Below are 12,711 nucleotides of genomic sequence, written 5' to 3'. Positions count from 1 at the left end.
AGATGCATACAGTTTGCTTTTACGATTACCTGTTACAGGACATTGGGTTTCTGCCAACACAGATAGAGATCTAAAAAATAAAATAAGAAAAAAAAAAGAAAAAAAAAAAGAAACCACCACCCTTTTCTCTCTCCCATAGCTGAGCCTGTGGGTTGGAGTTTAATTTGCAACAGCCATGGCAAGTAACACACATTTAAAAGTCAACCCTAATGAAACACAAACGCTGTCAATGCTCTGCCACCTTCTCTATCAAAGAATATGATCCTTTATATTTCTGAGTGCCCTGCGTTAAGAGGCTGCTTTACCACCGCTGAAAACCAGTGCAAGGTAACCATGGCCTGACTGAATACAGTCTGTACACTCATTCACTACTAAATTCTAGCTCCCAGGCACTGGGCTGCAGCTCATGCAAGAAAGACAAAAAGTCTTCTTCAAGGACTGACAGCAGGTTGCTTTGCATGGGTTAAACTTAGACCTAAGTTTACTGAAAATGTCAAGCAGAGAGGTACAATTTGCAATTTGCTGTTTACTCCAAGAATCAAATGCCAATACCTGTTGTGTACAGACCAAGCAGACAATGCTATTTGTTTGCATAGGGGCATGAAACAGTTCTCAGGAGCTCATCCAGAGCTCTCTCATTTGAAGGTAGTGGCACGGCAGGCTTTTTGTTGATTTCAGTAAAGAATAATAGGTCAGATCCACAGCAGCACTTGTTATTCCAGCCTAAGTGAGGGACTCCATGTTCTGCTACTCCTGGGCTGCTGGGAAGTATTTGCTTCAGAAATTTATATATTTATTCCTTGAACATTGTGGACAACAGTTCTTCAGCATTTTTTACATGATACTTAAAAATAATTCAGTGGCAACATTTTGAAAATAGCCAATGTTATGAAAGGTGTATATATCCTGTATATGTTTTTCTAGGCTGAACTCTTCATATATATATTTTTACTGTACTGACAAAGCCTGGTTAGAAAGGACATTAGAAGGGTTATGACATACACGTTGGAAAGGATATTTTCTATATGGTTTCCAGACACAAAGAAGAACCTTTATGTGTGTCCGTACATAACACAGTTGCAACAGTTTCTGTCAGAATAAAATAATGTCTCTCAACTCCACACCTAAAGCAAAGAAAATACAACCTGCAGCTTTTTAAGCAAGTAGTCACACTGATATGGTCCTGATAGCTAAATTTGGATTTCAATATCCATTTCAAACCCCCAAATGCACTTATTACTGAAAAGAAAGTATTTTAATTTATCAGATTTACTTAGGCCTGAAGCAATGTGATGTCAGATATGCAGTAGCCACAAGGACGTAGCTAGTATCAGATATAGCTGGATATCGAAGCACTGGGATCTAACCACTTGCTTACTTGGATAAGCCTAAATAAAGGTCAAACCTTTAGTCCCGCTACAGAATCTTTGGTGTTGTTGGATACTCTAAGTAGTTGTGATCTCAATTGTACCCAGGACTGATAGACACTTCTTGTTTGGTTACAAAATCCTGAGAAAGATCAAGGTGCTTGTGCAGCTCTTCACTGTCTCTGGGGACAGTACTGAATACCTAAGCAACACTGAAAGCCTCACTGAATGCCCTCTAGGATCTCCGCTTTGAACACAGATACTCATGTCTTATGGCAAAGGCAAGACTTCCTGTCTTTAACAGAGAAACTGATCCTCAGATTCATACTTAACAGTCTTCACAGATGCATCACAAGTTTCTTTAATGATTCTCTGTCACAGACACACACATTCACATGGGAAGTCAGAAGCAAGGAAAGGAATTGGACAAAGGTTTCCTGAAGCTGGGGATAGTTCTTTAATTACAAGGAGCTTTACATAATAGAGAGCCAGAAGGCAACCTTGTGATCAGCTATTCCCTCTTTCTGCAGAACACAGGCTATAGACACTGTCTAAATTAATTCCTTTCTGGATTATCAGGAGTTGTCATATTTTTGAGTTCACAGACCCCTGCAAAATTTCCATTAGTAATGCAGATTCCTGCAAAGTTTAAGCTTCCTGACAACACACATTTTTATCCCAGTCACCGTTTGTCACTGTTGGCAGGTAATCCATTAAAACCAGCTGAAAACTCCTGAATTAAAGATATCTCTAAAACAACCACTGAACTCGATTTAAGCATTATAAAATTCACCAAAACTTTTGGCAGATCATTTTGACAGCCGATTACCCTCACTTCAACATTGATTATACATAAACATACAGAGCCTGAACTTTTCTTTGTAGTAGTATTCAGGCATCACGATTTATGACTTCCCCAAAGTGTCCAGAATAGCACACATGTAAAACGTGCTTTACCCCACAGAGAAATTCAGGTGCAAGAAAAAATGTGTATAAATATGGAGAAATGTAAATCACATTTGATCCTATGGCACGTGTGGAAGTATAACCACATACTTCAGTGTCTTCATGAGGATGAAGTTCCAACATATTCCCAACTACAAAACTCCAATTTGTAAAAAAATAAAATAATAATACCCCAAAAATGAGAAACTTACAAGCATTAACAGCCACTAGGGATGACCTAAGCTTGAACATAACTTTTCAAAAGCCAACAAATGGCAATTAAAAATTGTTAATAACTTCATGAAAACAGTTGCAGATTACTTGCAGGACTATGTTTCTTGTAGCTAATGCTGGTAAATTCAGGTAGAGAGCTAATATCAGATAAGCTGGTTTCTAGTTTCTCAGGAATTAATTGCAGCTCTATATTTATAACCAGAGAAATCAAACCAAATCACTGCTGAGGAGAAGTGCAAGTTACATTACCTCAGATATCAGTACAAGCAATGAGAAAAGAAGCAATTTGATGAACTGTGCATACCAGCCATTGTGCCAGTGAATCCAGATCTGCAGAAGGCCACTGTATAGGAATAACGATGGCGTGCCATCACCCTGAACACAAAGAATCCACTGCATGAAAACAGTTCACAGAGAGGGTGGTAAAAACAGCGATGAACCATGTTCAAATAATTCACAGGGAACCAGGGATGAGAGTACAGGGGTACAATCTAACATCATCTTGTTGTTTTAAGAGGTACGGAGAAGGGTAGTTACTCAATGTCTGCAGTGTTGTGGAATGTTTCACACTGTGAAAACAACACTGAAGACTATGGAGCGGATTCTTTTACAGCTAAAAGGAAGAAAGAATGTGGAAAAATCCTTTAAGTTCACAGACCACAGGAAATGAACTCATTCAACAACAAAAAAAATGTTAAGGGTGGATGCAATACAACATTCCCAGGTCATTATTCAAACACATTTCACAATCCAGTAGCCAGCAAAAAAATGTAGTTTGTAGTTTGTCTGTTATGAAACTACTGAAAAACCAGAAGCTATACAAACATATGCAACTCTAGCACTGTTTAACAGAGCAGCAGGTGTGAGAAGCATACAAGGAGCATCACATCAGCTTCAGACAAAAGCATAAGCACACTTAGGCAGGTTTGACTTGGTTTAAAGCTGCAACTCTATTTAAAGCACTCTACCCAGAGGCTGAGAGAAAAGAAACTTGATTGATTCTTCCCAGGTTCGGTATCTGACAACTGATGCTGCTGCACCTATTTCCAGAAAACACACACAAGGAAATATGCATTGCAACTTTGAGTTGTGTTAAGTCAGCTGCCCCCACACCTCAAGACTGTCAAGAATGAAAGATGGGCAGCTATCATCGATGACTCTTCTGAGGGGAACAGAGGGCCCTATATACCCTGACCAGACCGTATACACAAGGGAAGTCTGCCACCTCCCTGGGGCTCAGGTCAGAGGCATTATTACTAGAAAGCTCTAAAGTCTGCCACAGCCCTCTGGTTATTACCCCCTTCTGTTAGTTCAGGTCAGCAGCAGTGAGATCACTTGGGGAGAAACCCAAGGACTTTCAAAAGGGACTTCAGAGCATTGGGGCAGCTAGTTGAAGGGGTAGAGCTCAGGTTTTTTCCTTCATCCCTTCAGCAAAAGGGAAAAATGCTGAGAGAAGCAGGAAAAGCCACCTGATTAACACGTGGCTAATAAACTAACGTCTGTTGCCTTTCTTCACCCCATCATGGGACAGCTTATTCAGGGTTCATCTGTCCCTAAGGTGGTAAAAAGGATCCTAGCCCATGAGCTAGCAGGGCTCATCAAATGGGCTTTAAATTAGGTTTGAAGAGGGAAAGGGAAAAAAACAAGCTCGCTAGAGCCAAGTCTAGCAGCAGTATGCCAGGATTAATGGTGAGACCAATAGCCACCTACACCAATGCATGCAGCACGGGCAACAAATAGGAGGAGCTACAAGCCATTGTGAAGCAGAACTATGAATTAGTCACCATCAGCAAAACATGGAGGGATCATTCACGTGACCAGAGTACTGGAAATGGAGAGCTATAAGCTCTTTATAAGGGATGGGCAAGGAAGGAGGAGCTGTGGGGTAGCTCTCTGTGTTAAGAGAGTGTTTCAGGGCTGTAGAGGTCAGTGCTTCAAATGAGTCAGATGGAAGGTTGGCCAAACTGCTACCCTGGATTTCCAAAGGACAGACTTTTAACAGTTTAGGACAATGGTTGAGAGTTGCGATCTAGTCCTGAAGGGCAAAGGGATCCAGACAGGCTGGATGTTCCTTAAGAAGGAAATCATAAAAGCACAGGAACAGACTGTTGCTGTAAAATGAACCAGCAGGGAAAAAGATTGGCCTGATGGACAAGGAGCTTTTGCTAATACTCCAGGGAAAAAAAGGCAGTTCACCTGCTCCTACTCCATCCCCATAGATTAGTGAGACTGGATCATATGCAATCAAAAATACAGGCCAGAAATGAGTGTTACTTAATCCATCACAACCTCTTAAATAAGTGAAGTCCTTAATGTAAACTGGCACCTCTACAATCAAACCAACCTGCTTGTCTTTCCTAAGTTTGTACCTCACAGTCTGATTAAACAACATGACTTGGGTGAACCTTCACCTCCCCGTGACAAAGGAGGAGAGATGTGAGTATAATAACAGGACTGGAAGTCTTAACTAGCATAGATGCTGAAATACTCATAAATAACTTAAGTGCAGCCACAAATGATTTACACACATTGTAACATACAGTATTGCAGTCTTCTCTACCAGCATTGGGACCTCACCAATGGCTCTTATCTAATATAACTCCCCAGAGAGGAGGAATTAATAAAAAGGACCATCAGTTGATTGCAGATGCACTTGGTGTAGTACAAGACGATGTTTCCATGGCTCTTAGTGGTATCCAAGCTCAATTATGGGTACAATCTATGGTAGCAGCAACTATAAAAGAAGGTGAAGGAGACACCTTACTCACTGGAATTCAAAAGGCAATTTGGTATTAGGCAACTAAATTTGAAAGGCATTCCAAACCTGGTGGCATTTAGTCAGCTTTAATTCCAAGATCAACAACAAGACCACAGCTTTTTTCTTAACAATATGCTTGGTTCATTTTATTCCTGAAACCCAGTCATTACACTAGAAAATCCTATGATTCTATTATTCTCTTTCCAAAGAAAAGAACATGAAGACTAATAAACTTTAAACATTCAGGTTAGGAGAAGTATTAGGACCATTAGAGAGAAAAAGTACCAGTATCAAATATCATTATCCCAGCATGAGAAAGACACAACAAAGAAATCTTGGAATTAAAACCCTATGAATTTAGATTAAAAGTCTTCTGGTTGTGCCTTGAAGATAAGAAACAGCGAGGATAATTACCCTCGCGTTATCAGATAAGTATTCCTTAGCAGGAGTGGATTCACTGTCTCTTGCAAACATTAGATCAAAAGCAAATGCTGGTGTGGATGCTTTAGTCAAGCCTAAATCACTAAGTTTAGGATAGGGGCATCAGCACTGGATGAAATATTATTTCCTATCGTAACAATGTAATGGAAAATACAGCCATAGTAGTGAGGTAGTAGAATCTTCAGCTACAACAAATGAAGATGAGCAGCCACACAAACAAACAGCTGCTAAGCTTTGGAAGGCCTCCAGTAGGCAGCAATCAACAGCAAGACAGCCTTACCTTCACTGCCAACCCTTAAATGAGATCCAGGAAAGGGTGGATCCTGACTGCACCCCTTCCATCACTCAGGTGCACTGCATACACCTGAGCTCCCGTTGGTTGGCCCTGCCTTCCCACCAGGTGCTCAATCACTGGTTCAAGCTGTGGCTCAGCATTTCCACTACACCTTTTTCTGCATCACCTAATGCTTGTTTCTTTTTAGAATGTCCATATGAGCAAATGAGCAGCAGCACTTGCATACCATTTGTTTACTCTTCCAAGAGTTCCTGCAAACAGATGAGAAAATGATCATGCTGTTTCATCACCATCATCTTTCCCCACACAGTTATGAGAAGGGAAAAAAAAAAAAAAAAAAAAAAAAAGAAGAAAAAAAGAAGGAAGAGTTTCTTAAGTGGATCACTCCAGCACAAGCACAGAGTATGTGTAAGTAGTCAGGGATTTTCCCTTTAGCTGTCTGGAAAGAAGTTCCAGTGATCAGTCCAAGCACCGTTTCTGTCAGAAATGTGTCAGGAAGAGCAGTTAAAATGTTTTCCAGTAGAAAACACAGTGACAACAACTTCAGAAGTAGAGATGTTTAGCTTTTAATAAATGAATTGTAAGAAAAACAAACAAATTGAATTTAATATCCTATCAGTGGCAGAAGAAGCAAACAACAGGGATCACAGTGCAGGAGCTGAGGGTCACACTAACACAGTGTGAATGTGCCTTAAATCCAAACCTTGGATGTAGTAAATGCTTATGTAAGATTACTTCTACTGAATATTCATGCTGCAATTAGTCAAGCTATGGAAGTTCTACCTAAAGGTTTTACAAATTAAACAAGTAGAAATAGCCAGGGAGCTTAAAATATCTTGATATCTCTGTTTACACGGAAGTAAAGAGGTAAGAAATGTTTGAAGTGAGACCAAATCAGAGGTATCAACCACTGCTGACATCCTGAGTTCTCATTTCTGCATCAGAATAAAACCAGTTCCCTCTAAGTACAGAGTACTTATTGTATATCTACATTGAAGACAATGTTTAAAACCACATCTTTCACCCAGAACAAAGATGCCCGTTAACATGCCTCTATGTTTTATTCCAGAGAGGCAGAGGGCAGAATGTACAGAGAATTGCTTTCTGAATGGTTTTATTGATAGATTCCTTGAGAGACTAAATAAAGCACTTAACCCATACTTCTTCCCCCTCCCCCTGCTCACTTCTTAAGGAAGCAGACTTATTCTCAGCTAGAAACACCCTGGGCACTTCTACAAGCATGAAGTTAGCTAGCTGTGATGTGCTCTCCCAAGCTGGATCTCAGCAGAGCTAAGCAAGACTGCTAATGCTTCAAACTTTGAATCATCACAAGTTCCTGAGCAACACAGGACTCTGCAGGGATAGTTCACATTGCCTTCTACCAGGGAACAACTGGGGCCCCTTAAACTAAAGGTAATGATGGACACAAGCTGTCCTGTAACCATCCTGCATGTCAGAACTACTACGGCATTGGCTCTGCCCTGAATATTTTTGATGTTTTTATAAGACAGTAGTTTTTAGTTTTTGTTGGTTTTTTTCCCCACTATTCAATTTTTCCCTTGATTTCCACTGCAGACCATGGTGAAGACACTCATTTTGATTGAATCAAGCTTGTATGTGAAGGGCTGACAATGCTTTGCCTTGTTAGATTTAGAGGTGTTTATATTAAGCTAAATCTTCAAAAAGCCACACTGGGTACTAGCTATTATAAAAGATGATAAGAAAAAAAGAAAGAAATGAACAAAGACACAAACCCTATGGATAAAAGCAGATAGAGAAGAGGGGAACATCCTTACAGAGTTCAACAAATAACCTCATCCAGACGAGTGTGGAGATGATTGTGGTTAGCAACAGCTCTGCTGACATCACCAGTGCTTTAGCCAGCCATGGGAGCCCATCTGTAAAGATTGCCCAGACTGGATTGCTACACCTGAGAGCAGCTGTGAACTTCAAAGATTCTTTTTCTTTTTAGTGTCCGCTGCCACCAACTGACTGCTCTTTTACTTAGAGAAAACAGAAAGGAATCAGAAAGCTTTGCTGCAGACTTGGCAAACAGCGCTCTTGGATGGGTCAAGGCCAATTCATTCCTGGCTGTCACACATCGATGCACAACACAAATACAAAAGAGCATCTGTCAAGGTTCCTGGATCAGGTAGATTGTATAAAGATACGGATTGTTGTTAATGACAATAGGCAGCTGTCAAAAAAGCAAAAAAGATACAAAGTCTTGTAGGTTTTTCATGAAATAAGCCTAAACTTTCTGAAGCAAAGCCACTCTCTTTGCTGTCTCTTTAACACTATGCATACTTAAGATGTAGAACTATGATTTCATTTCCCTGACAATTCTGATCACTTCTGTACGTAAAAGAAACAATCATCTCTAATGTATATGTTAACAAAATATAAAAGGACTCAGCTACAGAAGAACTGCACAAGAAAGAAGCATCAATATGACAAGGAAGAAAAGTGTGCAAGACATCTGACAAATTCAAGAATATTCTGTATGGTATCAGCTGTCCCGATACTCATAGTACCAACTCCTCGAGCTCAATGAATCAAATACTGATATATTTTTATATAGTATTTATAACGTTATTTATTACATTTTCTTACTTCCAGAGGAGAAAAGTTCCCTGTGATGTTGTTTATCTAAACAATAAACTGCTTAACCCATCTAGTTATTTCTAATAGTCAAACTTAGATATTTAGGTATTAGCCTACATATCAATTCCTTAGCCACTGTTAGATATTTACAAAGAGAGCTCGGCACAAAGAATGGGTCAGAAAAATTACTGGGTAATATTGTGGATCAGCACTGAGACCCAGTAGAAAGTACCCGACTGCCAGTCCAGGAGGGTCCCGTTTCTTTGGCTGAGCTTCAATTCTGTATGGTGAAAAACTGCTGTAGGTTAAAAAGCCACCAAGCCTTGGGCTGATACACCCGCGTTAGTAGTACCAGTCTGACACCTGGTGGGCATCCTCAGGCACAGTCTCATTCCTTAAATGAACCAATGCCTTAAATTGAATGGTCCTTTAAATATATAAAAATACATACATATACATATATGGAATTAAATTTTTGAGGGAAAAAAAAAAAAAAACACTTAATGAAGCCACAGCAGGAAGAAAAACATTTGTGCATTATAAGTGTACTCAAAAGTATGACAAAATTTTGTGACTGCAACGGAAAATACATCTTCTGCTGGCCACTTGGGGGTGTGTTTTGCAATACTCGAGGAATTTTTGGCATACACCCTGTGTAGTAACAGCAGTAGTAACCAAAACATGCACCAAGAAGAGACATTGAGATGAGGAATGTGACTTTTTTCCTGCAGGGTGCGGCACATTTTCAGGCCAAGGATGCTGAAACTGGAGATTTCCCCAGGTCTGTTGCATCATTCATGGTAGTGGGGCACTGCATTCATGCTTTGCCCTTAAATTAAATAAACAGATAAATAAATAATAAGCTCTCCTTTCCTGGAATTTGTTATTTGTGTGCCACTTCTGCGTGAGTCACACATACATTAGAGCTGCAGCAAACCAGCCCAGGGCAATCCCCCAGTAATTCAGCCAGTCTCATCGATTATGGAAATCACAGATCAGCAGATGAAGATGAATTCTAGTAATGCTACAGTGATGTCAACTCTGTTCAAGCAGTAGACATGGAAAGAATAAAGATTATCAGCACAGATTGCCAAGGAAGTTACTAATGGTTCAGAATGGGAGCACAGATAAACACTAGGGGCCTAGTGGATCACAACCATGAATTTGGACACCTGAAACACCATTTCCATGTTTCACATTCCGGTTTTGTGTCCCAAAGTACTTCTCCATGGTTGACTAACCAGCTGCAAGCCAAAACAGAAAATGTAGTGACAAGGAAAGGAAAAAAGGTTGGATTCATTTTTAGCCCACAGCTTTTGCATTTCAAGCTTTGTGTTCCTGAACAGTCCGTTCATTTTTTCATTAGCGATCCGTAGTGTTTTGGGATGGGGGGAGTTAAGAAATTCTTCAGGAAGCAGGGAGTGGTGCTGGGAATATCCTCTTGTAGCTGGATATTCAGGATTCTGCTTCACAAGTTCGTCTGGCCTTGGAGCTTATATTTCAGTCATTACATTTGAGTACACTTACACATACAAAGGTAAAATATGAGAATGTATATTCTGATATATATCAGAACATAGATGCTGATACTTGTGATGGTAATAATAATAAGAAGTAATCAGATGTCTTATTGCTGTGCTTTGCTGTGCTGCGGTAGTTCATACCCAGTTCAATTGTTAAGTAATATGCAAAGTAAGCAGAACTTTAAATGATTTTTCAAGCCACAGACATGTTTATTCAGATATTTTAATACCTTAATTACAACTTCAGCTAAAGACCGTCTTGGGAACCATCCAACTGCAAGCTGCAAGACAGCAGAAATAATGTTGCTACTGCAAAACTACATTTTTAGCCTTAATTCTGTAAAGATCTCATCTTGGGAATGCGCTGCTATATTGACAATGAAATGAATGTGTTATTGTACAGAACTGAATAAAAGCTGATTGTTTCCCTAGAAAAATACACTATCAAAACCTCATTAAGTGTACCATCCACAGTTAGGATTATCTTGCTTTAGGCCCTCAGTGATACTCTTGCTGATGCCCAGCGAGCAATGAAAAAGTCCCTTCCCACTAGAGAAGGGAAAGGGTAAGGAAGTTCATCACTGAGCCATCTGTGAAAGGGGTTGGAGCTGGGAGGGTAAACTGAGAACTGAAGTTGTATCAAGGTGGTTAAAATTCAGGTAGCTCGAAATGGGCAATCAAACTTTATAGAACCTTTTAGCTTCTGTAACAATCTTTACTCATAAAGCATCAGAAATACCTCCCCCATCCCCACCCCTGCAAGCACATTATTTGACATTTCTAGCAAAATAGTTGGCTATTGCAGATATCAGTGCAACAGAAAATCCTTATACAGAATAACTGGCTGCAGAACTGACTATAAGCAATGTGCAGGAAATAGTAAAGAAAGAAAGGCTGGTGTCATTACATAAAACCCAACAGCTGAACAATGGAGGTCTGTTCATTCTGGGTGCTGAGCAAGGCATTATAATAAGGCCTTCTGATCTGTCCTATATTTACCTCTCCACTGCCTGAATTTACATCTCTTGCCAAGTTATGGCCAATAAAAAAGTAATGAAGTTCCTTGTTCCTCATTAAGTAATATAAACTTATTTTCAAGTTTTTAATGCTTCTGATGTACTAAATAAACATTTCAGGAAAGCTGGACTTTACCCTTTAATTCCCTTTCTCCTCCCTAGATCCTTCTACTGCAGTTCTGGAAAGGACAAACTCCATATCCAGTTTGCAGGAAAGCCTGAATCCCCAGCATACAGCCCCACATGGGAACAGCAACACTGTGAGTCTTAAGGCTCCCGTTTCCAGGTGGAGGAACTCCAGTGCCACAGTGAATTGACCTCAGCCTGGAACACAGGAGCTCATTTCCCTGGTGGAGAAGCAGCAGGGAGGCCAGCAGGATTGTGAGCAGGGGCTGACTTATGCTGGTCTTCATTTACCTTAAGGAAGCATGGTAAATGCAGTCAATGTGGCTAGTGACCAGGTTGTAAGGTATTAATGCTATTACCACAGCTCACTTTTGAATTCCCCCTTAAAATCCTATCACACAGAGTCCAGAAAAACCTATGAAACACGAGCTGTAAAGAAAATTTTCATTTTCTAGACCAAATTATTGTACTTAGGCCTTTTCTTAGGTAATATACTGAATTATCTCAAAGGCAACAGAATTAGCATCCTGTGTTTCTTTCCTTCAGTCTTCTCACTAGAGGGCTTATACATTCTCTGAGATCTACAAAACTAGTAGCATATATTCCACACATATTTCTTAGTAGTGCATCACTAATGCTGTCTTCTTGTAAATTCAAGTTACCAGGAGGTCAGGAGCCCTTCAGGCAGATATGTAAAAGTCAATCTCCTCACCCTTCCTTCCTTTTGCCTCAGATGAAAACTGAACAGAACCCAAATGCACCAGTGCAATAAAAGCACCTACCAAGAAAGCACATAAAGTGCACTGCTTCATTATATTTATCTCCCTGGCTCTTTTGCATATGCATGGTTGAATTTAGACAGCGTTTCAAACATTAACCAGGGAGTGCAGAACTCACTGCCAATAGTCTTAGAAGCACTGCAAATGGAGGACAACTGGACGCTTGTGCCAAGTTCAAGCAGAAAAACAACACAGAAACCCACCTTATGGAACGTGCCCATCTATACAGCTACTACAGTCTTAGCATCTTCACCTACCAACACGTCCACATTTTTACATTCTCACCGATGCAGTTAAAATTTTCTTCCTATTCACTTTAAGCCACTGGTCGCTTTTGTATGCAAGAGTTATTTTATTACCTTGGGCCAGGAGGTCAGAGGTGGATGTTGGAGGTACGGCAGTAGGCTGAACCTTCTCACCAATATCCTGTTCCATCTTGTTGCCGTGTGACAGATGGCAACAGAGGGGCATTCTGACATGACAAAGAGGTGTCTGACGTGACGTGTGTATGACGCAGAGGTGTGTCACTGAATTCCTCCATGTGGAAAAAGTGACGTTCCTTGACTCCTGCTGAATGTTTATGGAGACCAAAGCATGGATATGAGCACAGCGAGGCAGTGCGT

The sequence above is a fragment of the Coturnix japonica genome, chromosome 2 (genome assembly GCF_001577835.2).
Source record: "Coturnix japonica isolate 7356 chromosome 2, Coturnix japonica 2.1, whole genome shotgun sequence".
Lineage (NCBI taxonomy): Eukaryota > Metazoa > Chordata > Aves > Galliformes > Phasianidae > Coturnix > Coturnix japonica.
This window is presented reverse-complemented; position numbering follows the sequence as displayed.